Genomic DNA, 12787 nt, shown 5'->3' with positions numbered 1-12787 from the left:
TGACTGGCTTCTTTCACTTAGCAGATATCTGCACAATCCATCCATGTTATAGCAGGTATCAGTATATCATTCCTTTTTATTGCTAAGTAGTGTTCTATTATATTGATATACTATATTTTGTTTATCTGTTCATCAGTGGATCAGAATTTGACTTGCTTTCACTTTTGGGCTGTTATGAATAATATTGCTGTGAACATTTATGTAGAAGTTTTAGTGTGAATATAGATTTTTATTTCTTTAGAGTGAAACTGCTGGGTCAAATGCTTTCCAGAGCAGCTCCATCATTTTACAGTCCCACCAACAGAGTATGAGGTTCCAATTTCTTCATTTTCTCACTGAGACTGGTTACTGTCTTTTTTATTACAGCCATTCCAACAGACCTGAAATGGTATCTCATTGTTTTGATTTACATTTCCTTAATGACTAATAATGTTGAGCATCTTTTCATGTGTTTATTGACCATTTGTATATCTTCTTTGGAGAAATATGCATCAATTCTTTGCCCATTAGAAAAACTGGTTTTATTGGTCTTTCATATTATTGAATTGTAAGAAATCTTTATATATTCTGAAAATAAGTCCTTCATAAATATATCTGTCCTATATCATGTGAGTTGCTTTTTCAGTTTCTTGATGTTATTGTTTACAGCGTGAAAGTTTTTAATTTTGATGAAGTCTAATTTATCTATTTTTTCTTTTGTTACTTCTGCTTTTGCTATAATATCCAAGGAACTATTGACTAATCCAGAGTCATGAAGATTTGTTCTTGTATTTTCTTCTAAGAAATTTATAATATTAGCTCTTACACTTAGGTCTCTGAGCCATTTTGAGGTGATTTTTTGAGTATGGTATGAGATAAGGATTCAGTTTCATTCTTTTGAATTATCTTGGCACTCTTGTCCAAAATCAATTGACCATAAATATATGGGTTTATTTCTGGACTCTCAATTTTACTCCATCAACCTACATGTCTATCCTTAATGCAGTATCACATTGTCTTGAGTAATTTGTAGTTAAGTTTTGAAATTGGGAAGTATGAGTCCTCCCTCCAACTTTGTCTTTCATTTGAAACAAATTTTGGCTATTCTCAGTCCCTTGCATTTCCATATAAAATTTAAGCTTAGCTTAATTTCTGCAGAAGTATACAATTTGGAGGTAAACTGAAGACCTGAGGTTAAGTGTGAAAAGAGATGGAGAGCATGAGTTGAGAGGAATGTTTTATCTTAGGTGGCAGACTCAGATTTCTAAGAGTAGAAGGTGGATGCTTCAATGACAAGGGTAAGACAGTTTGCCTATGAATAATATCAGAGATGCTTCCTTAGATGACCAAGGAATTTCATAGCCTATGGACCCCAATTTAAACCACTGGCTGCATTGACTCTGCTTTCTTCATTCACTGAGAGGTTAAAAGAGAGGGCTGCCATTATAATTAAAATCCTCTAAATAAATGAAGTCTGTTCCATGAAAGAGGAGTTAGATTTATTCTGGAGCCTTCAGAAAGCAGATCAGAAAGAGCTTACTGAAATTAATATGAAATGGAATTTGGTCACTGTTAAAAAAGTGGAGGTGGGGAGTGGATAATGTTGTTCAAAAATGAAATTGAACACACCATGATGGCAAGACTCAACATTTCTAGGTATATTTCACCAGAAACTAGATGCTTATCTCTAGAGAATGTTATGAAGGGGAATTCCTGCAAGTAGCAGACATAGAACCAAATGTTCTACATGGTCCCTTCCAACTCTGAGATTGTAGGATTCCAGAAAGAACTAACCTGGAGACGCAACACAACTCTGTAAGTAGAAAATCTGGGTTCTTGGCTCAGTTCTTCTGCTAACAACTGGCTATATGACCTTGAACAAATTACTTGTTCTTTATAAACTGTATAGCTCCTTTATCTGCAAAATGCACCTTCAGGATTGCAAGATATAATCGTTATTTAAATTGCCTTTTGGTTTAAGAATAAAATAGTGTCATTTGCAGCAACATGGGTGTACCTGATGGTCATTCCAAGAGAAGTAAGCTAGAAAGAAAAAGAAAAATACCATATGGTACCACTCATATGTGGAATCAAAAAAAAAAAAAAGAAAGAAAGAAAGAAAAAAGAGAGCCCTAAGGAACTCATTTACAAAACAGAAACAGACTCGCAGACATGGTAAAAAATCTTATGGTTACTAGGGAGTAGGGGATGGGAAGGGATACATTTGGGAGTTTGAGATTTGCAAATATTAACCACTCTATATAAAAATAGATAAAAAATAAATTTCTTTTGTATAGCACAGGGAACTATATTTCATATCTTGTAATAACCTTTAATGAAAAAGAATATGAAAATAAATATATGTGTATGCATGCATGACTGGGACATTATGTTGTTCACCAGAAATTGACACATTATAACTGAGTATACCTCAATAAAATAAATAAACAATTTTTTTAAAAAAGAAATGAAAGAGAAGTGCTAAGATTGGAACGGAGAGAGTGGTCTAGAGCAGCAGGATCCAAAGTGGCAGCGATGAAGATTTTCTAAGGTGCACAGCTCAGTGGTGTTCTAGAACCAGCTTCTACTGGCTCATGAGAGCTGACAGTACATCTTTTTCCAACTCCGCAGTTCAGTGATGTCAGATCAGTATCACGAGAATATTTACAACACGGAACTCTGCAAATACTATAAATCTGAGCGTTTCTGCGTTAGAGAGTAGATTTATCAGAACATCCCTGGATACCAGGCAGGTACAATTTCATGGAAATCGATCTTCAGATCAGAGATTGCCTGATAAAGTGGCTAAGGTTGTGGTGGTGTTTCTTTCTCTCCCAACTTTACAAAAGGAAAGCACAGACCACACTATCTTAATTCTCACTAAGAAGCCCCGCTGTAGGGAGTGGAAACTTCCAGGGCACTGAACAGAGACACATTTTGAAACGCTGTTACTGGTTTTGAGAAAGTGAATGACTTATGACTTAGAAATCAATCCTTTTGTAAGACGAGTAGCTTCTAATTGGTTTTCAATAAAACTGAAGGACAATTCAATCTAACCTGTCAGTAAATAGATGAGAAACAGTAACTTTTAATGATAAATCCCTATGATTTTTAGTGTGTAATTCAGAAGGCATTCAAAGAATTGAGTGGCATTGTTACAAATCCTAAACGTAGTTTCTAATTGTTTACATTTTAAAGACAAAAAGACAGAGTGAGAAATAAAACTGATGGTGCAATAAGTGGTATTTGTTTAAAAAATACAGAATCTAATCTAAAATTCCTTTCACCTCATTAAGAAATACAGTTATTATAAAATGTTATTTTTAGTTAAATATTTTTTTCAGAATTTACAAAATATTTGTTTTGAGTAAATACTAAATAGTAGTTTTGATGGTATCTCACACCTTATGCTCATAGGCAATAAAAAGTTGTGTCCATTTATATATAATATTTTTGATGCAGAAAAGCATAATAGGGTTTTTTTTTTTTCATAAAGTTTCAAGCTTAAAATACACTGCATTAGGATAAAACTCTGTGTGGGAAGTGGAATGGAAATTTGAGTTCAGAGAGAAAAGGAACTCATGTAAAATTTCCAACTGTTAACTTATTCTGCATGTGTGTTTTAAACTAAAGATAGTATCACATTGCTAAAGTGTTTAGATTCCTCTAGGTACATTTAAAATAAGAAGGTAACATTTATTTTAAAATGTTAATATTTACCACACATAGGAGATGGTACCCCTTGGCGGTTGAGTGAGTGAGATGGGGGATGGGCGTGTCTGTCCCATTCCCATAATAAATCTTACTGCACAGGGTAGCATGATCCAAGCTATCCCTACAAGCTTAGTGACACTTCTCTGTGCCACTACATCACTTGGTACAGAGGAGCCTCTCAATAAATCCTGGGTGGATTGATCAATCTAGCTAAGGACCTCCGAAAGAGGTCCTTACTTTGAAGTTCCTTATTTCGAAACACAATTGGAATACTCAGAGGCTGCAGCCAAAACTGCCAGCCAGCCAAGGGGTTCTCGTTTCGCTCTCTGCTACAACCTGGCAGGAGGGAGACTCAAGCAGCATACAAAGCAACAATGCAGACGATGCAGTACAAGAAAGTCTCAAAAAGTTTCTGAATTCCAAACCTAAGACAATGACATTCAGCCAAGTATGGATACGTCTGGTGAGCTGGGAATATACTTAAGTGGCACTGGCCTTTATTCTGGGGGACTTGGGATGAGAAACCTGGGTCTCTCAATGCAAACAACAGAAAATATATGGTGGGTTCAAGTTGTTGGGATGGGGACACCTCTTTGGCCCCTTTCCCTGAATTTCCACCTTCATCCTCACTCTTCTCTCTACAAGGAAAAGGGGGTCGTAGTCAGAAAAGAAGCAGAGGATTGTGGGTTTAGCTTCTCTCTTCTTTCTCTTGGAAACTAGAATTCTGGTTTGTTCCTCCTGGTCTTAATATTTAGAACGAGTCCCTGTGAGGAAGGGACTATGGTTGCGCAGTGCAGCCTGTGACTAGCCGGGGAGTACAATTCTGGGGTCCAGGATCAGTAATCCCGTTGCTGCGTGTCCGAGCCACGCCCCCCATCGGAATCTCACTGCGGATACAGCCGGTAGCTTGCTCTCCATCTCCCCGCCTTCGCTGCCTCTCAATCGGACAGAGAAAAGAAGTCCCTAAAACCTCCAGAACAGGTTCCATCTGTGGAATCCAATTAAGAGGTAAATGTGGCTGGGCCAAAGATCATTTTTATCAGGATTTGGAGAGGATACAGGTATCGCCGAAGTCACGGTATTCGAGAGGTAAATAAAATTAGAATGGGGAGAGGGAGGGGGCGAATTCTGAAATGCCAAGCGGTGAAAGGCTTTCCCCAGACCCCTGTCTCTTTATTTATCTAAATGTTCCCTATCTTCGTGGGGTGAGTGTGGCATCTGTTTTAAAACCTGACTTGAGCTAGCACGAGTCTTCAGCTATGAAACGTGGAAGATGATGGACACCACAGGCTTGTTACAACACTGTGGGATCCTCGCACTTCAATCTCTATTCTGTAGGGAAGTAAACAGAAGGCTTTAAGGACAGAAATACAAATGATGGCTGATAGCAAAAACCTGGCCCTTTGGTAAGTGATTTTTGAATTCACTGTTATTAATTTCCCAGACTGGCAGTTTTGTGCCTCTGGTGATGTGGTCTGAGGAGCACTTTTCTAGCTTCTTTTTTGAAGTGCATCTGCCATTGTGGATACAGGAGCTCTCACAAGCACACACCCCAGAGGTTAAGCTCTGTTGTGAACTTCTAGCAAAATTTAGACTGCTCTAGACCATGAACTCTTTAAAGGCAGAAACCATAGTGGGATAAAGATGATACTCAGTATCAGAAACTAGAACTTATATGAAAGACCTGAGATTCCATTTGGGAGATTTGGATAATTGATTTTTCATTTGCTCATCCTGCTCATCCACTCGTCTGCTCAGTAAGTATTTACTGTGTGACTGCCCTGTAGCATGTGCTTGTTATAGACTGTAGAAAGTCATAAATTCCTCCTGTCTCTGTATCTGTTTTCCCATCCTGTAGTCCCTTTGCAATGTACCTTTGAAGCTTCTTCCATGAAAAGAGTGTATTTCTCTACTCCTTTAATCTGGGCTTGACCATGTGACCTGTGTTGGCCAATGGGGATATTAACATGTATGATGCAATCAGGGTCTTAAAAAAGTGCTCCATCATTGGGGTTTATCCTCTTGTTGCTCTTGGAAACCATGTGACCATCATCACATGAATGATTCCAGCCTTGCCTGCCAGATGAGAACAACACATGAGCACACAGTTATCTCCACTGCCCTGCTAACAACCAGTCAACCCCTAGATCTGCAAATACGCCACTGATCATTAGCTGACTGAAGATGTATAAGTGAATCCAGTTGACACCATGAAGAGCAGAGAAAAACTGTCTCAGCAGAGTCTCTCCCAAATTGCTGACCACCTCCCCCAAACCATAAGCAAATAAATAAATGATTTATTGTTTTAGACCACTAAGTTCCAGGGATAGTTTGTTATACAGCAAGAGCAAGCTGACCCAGTGCTGGAGATTCAACAGTAAACAAAGCAGAAAATGTCCTTGTTCTCACGGAATCATCTTTCCTCTGTGGGAGAACAATGATAAATACATACATAAACACATATGAAAGGAAGAAAATATCAGGAGAACTGTAGTGGGGCAATGTGATAGCAAGTGCTTAGAGAACTGCGTAAGACTGGGTGGTCAGGCATGGCTCCTCTGAAGAAGTGATGCTTAAACTGAGTTCTGAATGGCACAGAGTCACAAGCAAGACTAGGGATATGATTTTTCCAGGATTCTTTGAACAATGATTTTAGACAGGGACCAGATTTCTGGCAAACACTGGGATGGCTTCTAGGTGAGCATAAGGCAATGGCTTTCAAGACAACTTCCTGCCAAATTTTAGAATTTTCAAGTTTGAAAGTGTATGATGCTCTCACTCTGTTAAGACAAAGGAGTCAGAGGAAAATAGGGAGGACACAATTCTCATAAATTAGAATGAGTACCTTGCAAGAGGATTCTCCAAGATCTGTGCACAAAGTTTTTGCATTTGCTGTTGGGACCTGGGGAATTTAATAACTGACTAGTCAGTCCTTGGTATAAAATAAACTCCAAATATGTACGTGACAGGGACCACAATATACCATGAAAAGACAGCAAGATGGATGATGTGGAAACTGCTGGCTCTACTGGTCGGCAGATGTTTTTGGAGAGCTTAGGAGAAGGAGGTTGTTTTATGAGAACTAGATGGACAAAACAGTTTATTTCCTAAAGCTGCAACATGAAGGATTTCAACCAACTGCCCACTAGTTCTTTGTTTGTTCATTCACAGTGGCCCAAACTGCCAAGATGACATCTAGCCTATGCCCACAGACAAAAGGGAAAAAAATTTTAAAAAAGGAAATATATGCAAGAAAAATGGGGGTGCAGTAGCAGCAGCATAGGGGAGCCTACCATATAACTCTACACCAAGAAAACAGGTCAGGAAGTTGTTCTAAAGAACAATATTCATTCAGTATTGGACAATACTGAACAACAATAAAGGATAATATTTATCAAAAGGAGTTATACTAACTGTAGGGGAGAATCCCTGCAATGTAACTTGGTTAGTATATAAAAACTTTCATGTGCTGTTGACACAGAATTGTGGAATAGGGGTGGACAATACTGGAAAAGCAACATCAAACCCGTGTATACTTGCAAACACACACGCAAATGACATACAAATTTTAGTAGCATCAGCTATTAGCCTTTTAGGACTGTTGCCGTATAAGGCTAAATTAGAGCAAAGTTTGCCATAATATAAAGGAAGGCGGAAAAGAAGAAAGAAGACAGAAGCATAGAGAAGGAAAAAGGGAAAGTAAAAGCAAGGAATCACCAAGTTAAATTTGAAGTATTAAGTATGTGAGTGTGTATTAAAATTTAAGTGAGAAGAAACAAAGAAAACCATAAAGCTCTATTGGCTATAGACTGCAGCGCCACCTCCTGGCAGGAAGACTTTCGGGATGACAACACCCAAAGGCTTCAGCGGCAAGCCAAACTTTTCCAGTAAAGGAAGCGTGAGCTGGTGGGGTCATTGCACTTTAATGCTCATATGTCTTTAGTTGATTGTGATTCCTAGTAATTTGTAAATGCCCAGAAAAAAAATAGCACTTTACCCCCATCATTTGTTTTTAGGCAATTTTCACCTCAATTTCTTTAATTTTAAAGGCTTGGCACTGATGTGAACTCGAACATTCCTAGTGATTAACTAGAGAGCCCTGTCAAAGTCAACATTTTTTCAAAGCAAGTCATGGCTGTCAGTATCAGACTATAGACACAAGCTAGGCACCTATTTTCATCTTATTGAGAAATCTTTAAAATTGCCTTAGGGTATTGGCTGAGATGTTCTGTCAGATGGAATTTGTGTAATTAAAAACCTGAGAAAGAACAAAACAAAACAAAAAAAGATTTCTTCCTGCAGTTGGTTTTGAAAGGCTGTCAGGAAGGACTCGGGAGGCAACACCAGTCATTAAGAGAATCAGTGCAGAGAAGTGAGGGAGGCTGGTTGAGGTCAGGAGCAGTGCAGTGGTGGAGAGGACACCACGTTCAGGCTTCCTGCCTGGAGCACAAGCTCCTTCCAGAAAAGCCCCTGCCCCCGCTGTGAGGAGGAAAGCGCTCCATACCCAGGGCCTCAGGAAGGAGAAATTAACTTTGGAGTACCTGAGGACAAATAGCTTTTTCTAAGGGTGGTGGTTGCCTGTGGTCACAAAAGTACTTTTCCAGGTCAAGATAATGTCACACAAGAAACAGCCCCCATTTTCATACCACTTGAAAGTCATGTATGCTGGAGGCTGATTTTTTTTTAAATGACCACATTTGTTTTTCGCCTCTTGTAACCATGATCATCAGACTCATTCTGCCCATAGAGTGGAGGTTTGTGGTCAGCTGGATGCCCTGAGTGGGCACCAAGGACCCCAGGCTCCCTGTGCAGTGGGTGGGCTGCCCCCCGTGCATGTGCTGATGACCCTTGTCAGATACACATCCATGGCCATATGCTCCTCCCTTCCCTTCTGCGGGAGACTCAGCAGACAAGCCAATGAAGACATGAGCCACACTGAGATGGCGTGGAACTGGCAAGAGAGACTCAGCTTCCCTAAAAAGATGATGGCTCTACCAAGCCGTTGGCAGCTGCCCATCACGCCAGCTTCAAAAGATGCAGAGAAAGTCCCCTTTCCCCCAGTGATACAGGGACATGCACAGAGTAGGTGCTCGGTTATTACCTGTTGACTGAAGAGGTGAAAAAGCAAGCTGGCTGGCGTAAGTGAGAGCTTGGAGACTAGCTAATCTCTCAGAGGCGGTGGAAAGGGGCAAGAATGGTGGATTCTGCGGGCAGGAAAGAGGGGCCAGCCCTGCACTTGTGGGGTTACGTCCAGAGAAAGCACCATGCATTTACCTCGATAAGGATACATTTCTCAGCTATAAAATGAGAATACTAATAACTACCTTACATGGGATTTGGGGGGAGAGTAGGAATTAATGAGATAATAGGAATGAAAACGCCCTGCAGATCTTTAGCACTCAGTGCATATTATTTCCAATTAACCAATGGCAAATGGAGGCTCAGGAAGGTGAAATGAGTTCCCCAGGATCACACAGCTAACAAGTGGCAGTGTCAAAAGAGAATCCAGGTCTTCTGAGTCCAGCATTCTTTCCGCTAAACCTCACTCCCTCTAGCTGAGAACACGAAGTATCGCGAATCTCCTGGGTACTTGTTTCCTTCTGTGACTGGGCACAGAGATGGAGCCATTTCAAGGCCCCTAGTCCTTAGGGAGATGATCTACCTAAATGCTCTCCGAGGAGAGGACTTGAGGGGAGAGAGAGAGGGGTGATGCTGAGCACAAGGCCTAGAGTCTGACCGGTGGACTCAGGAGCTCCACCACTTCTTAGCTGTTAAGTATGATGTTCAGCAAATTGCTTAATGTCTCTAAGTCTTACTGTTCTTCAGGCTTTTTTTTTTTTTTTACATAAAATGGGGATGATAATAATACTATTTATCTATGGTTGTGAAGATTAAAAGATAAGATCTACATAAGACACATAGCACAGTGCCTGGTATACAGTAATAACTCAATAAATGCTATCTGCCATTACCATCAACTAACATATTCCAGCTGTGGAATGAGGCTACTGATTGAATTCAGCTGATGAGAGAAACACCAAGGGTCTGGGATCAATCCAACTCTCCCTTCTCATCTCTCCACTCAAGGCACACACATGATTACTTTGGTTTTAAATAAACTTGGATATCCAATTCCAGGCCAGATTTCCCTTAAGTTTTATTCTTAAGGGGTGTTAGGCGACAGCACAACCCTACTGTCCGGGCAGGCCCGGATGGGAATCAAGCAACTAGGCCAGGGTGAGAGAGGTCATGAGGGAGGGTGGGACTGTAGCAGGCTGTCACCTGGAGTGATGGTCAGGAACACAGCCAGAAAGTGAGTTAAAACTATCACATACACATACACATACACACACACACACACAAAGAAGGCAAGGAATTGTCCAAAATTGAGGAGTCAGGTGGCAGCTAAGGCCAAGGTGGGGAAAAGACTGTCCATGGTTTCCTAGCCATCACCCTGTCTCCCACCTGCCCTTCACAGCCACACTTCTCAAAATCATTATCTCCATGTGCTGTCTTTACTTTCTTATTTCTCAGCCACTCCTCAGTCTGGCAGGCATCCCCATTAGTTCATAACATAGTTCTTGATGAAGTCACTAACCAATTCCAAGTCGTTCATATTTCAATGGGCATTTTTTCAGTGCCCACTGCTATGGTCTGAATGCTTATGTTCCCTCAAATTTCATACGTTGAAATCCTAACCCCCAAGGTGTACTAGGAGGTGGGGCCTCTGGGAGGTGATTCGGTCAGGAGGGCAGAGCCCCTGTGACTGGGATGGATCTTCTTATGAATGCGCCCCCAGAGAGCAAGCCCACCCCTTCTTTCTGCTGCGAGGTTACGTTTTGGCCATCTGGGAGACAGCTCCTCCCCAGACGCTGAATCTGCTGGCACCCTGAACTTGGACTTCCCAGCCTCCAAGACTATTAGAAAACAATTTCTGTTGTTTATAAGCCACCCAGTTTGTGGTATTTTATGATAGAAGCCCAAACAAACTAATACAGCATTTTACTTGACCAGTCAACAGCATTTGGATAACTGCTCCCTTTTTAAAGAACTGTCTCCATTTTCCGTAACATCCTGGTCTCTTGAGTTTCCTGACTTCCAGCCCACTTGTCTTCAGTCTCCTTTGCAAAACTTCCCACCATTACGGTGGTTAAGTATTTGAGCTCCTTATTTCTAGTTCCTCTCCTCCCAGTTGACATTCTCTCCCCAGGTTACCCTCTTGTTTATGGTTTTAATTATATTCTCTATTCCAATGACTCTCAATTTTAAATTTCTGATTCAGAGTTCTCTCCTAAACTGGAGACCCGTATATCTGACTGCCTACTTAACACCTTTATTTCAAATTCAAAGGTGATCCAAATTAAAAATGGTCTGAAACGGAACATGATTTTCATTCCCCAAACTGGCCCTCTGCGTGTGCCCCACATCACTGAATGGCACTGCAATTCATCCAGCTGTGCAGACCAGGAAGTAGAAGCCATTCTTTACTCCTCCATACCAATCTATCAGCAATTCCTATTGAATTTATACTCCTATATCTTTCTTATCTAAACATTCATCTCTAGCTCCAATATCAATATTCTAGTCTAAGCCTTTTTGCCTGAACATCTTTAATAGCCTCTTAATTGATTTCCCTAATCCCCTCTTGCCCTCCTTCTAATCCATTCTCCACACTGAGGCCACAGTAATCTTTTCCAAACCATAACTCTGCCTACATAAGATCCCCAGGCTTCCCCCACTAACTGAGCTCTTCCACAGCTCCCTATGCTCTTGGGATAAAACCATGCACATGACCTAGAAGACTCTGCATAACCTTACCCAACTCTGCGGCCTCATATTATGTCACATTTCTCTGTGGTCTCTGCATTCTGGTCTCAAAAGTGTTCTATGCTGTTCTCTTTGCCTGGGATTTCTGCCCTTCCTCAGCCTTCACCCAGCTTTTATTTGTTCATTCTTTAGTTTCTACAGAAGTTTTTTTTTTACTCTCTCAGGCAGTGTAAGGTGCACCTGCTAAATGATCTCATAGTATCATCACATGCATCTCCTTTAATGCACTTATCCAGTGTAGGTTTGCATATATTTGTATTATTTATAAATTGAGTCCTCCTTTCTTCCAGATATTAGAAGCATATATGCCTGTTTACCATTTTAGGTCCAGTTTCTAGCCCAGGGTTTAAACATAGCAGAGATTTAATAAATATTGTTGACTGAAGGGAAAACAAATAGGATGATGAGCTCCACGACTCTAGAGGACCAGAGCCAAGACAGCCAAAGCTCTCCTTCTGGGGCGCTGGGTGCATGGCGCCCATATTCAACGGGACAGAGTTGGGGAAACCATCTCCAGGAACAAGTGGATCAAGGTGACAGTACTATCTTTGCTCCCAATGGCCAGAATATCCTTTGATGACACAAACCAGGGAAAATGGCTGAGCATCTAAAGGGGTTAATGGACGAATGGTTAGAAGAGAACGCAGGCAGACAGACAACGCACAGCACAAAAGCCAGAAAACAACACAACACAGCTTCTGGGGACTCTCTTCCCAGAATCCTCTCTGTAATGATTCAGTCTTGTCTCTGTAGGTTTTAACGCAACACCCCCTGCGCTTCTCTCTGACCGCATCGTTGCTGGTTTAAGTATCTCCAGGGTTAGTTCCCTGCAGTATCTGAGTCACTGCGTTTTTGTTTTGGTTTCATTTGGTTTTTGTTTTTGATTCAAATGTCCTCTTTTTCTTAAAAAGGCAGGAGATATCTGAAAATGGCCATGGGGTTCTTTTGTTCTCTCCTCAGCTGGAGGGGCAGACAAAAAACAACAAATTGTCTTGTGATACACAAGTCATGGGACTGCCTTCCAGAACAGTCGTTCCTGGGGAGGGTAGCCTCTCAACTGGAACAGCAACCATTTGCCAAGAACTGGAAGAAAGTCACAGAGAGGAGCAGGAACGTTACGGTGGTTCTCGCACAAACCCCACCTCCACCCCTCTACCTGCTCTGTGACCTTGGGCAGGTGACTTAACTGCTATATGTTTGCAATTTGTCTTTGAAAATGGAGCTGATGATACTGTTCTTACTTTACAGAGTTGTGAGGATGAAGAGA

The sequence above is a fragment of the Camelus ferus genome, chromosome 11 (assembly GCF_009834535.1).
Source record: "Camelus ferus isolate YT-003-E chromosome 11, BCGSAC_Cfer_1.0, whole genome shotgun sequence".
Classification (NCBI taxonomy): domain Eukaryota; kingdom Metazoa; phylum Chordata; class Mammalia; order Artiodactyla; family Camelidae; genus Camelus; species Camelus ferus.
This window is presented reverse-complemented; position numbering follows the sequence as displayed.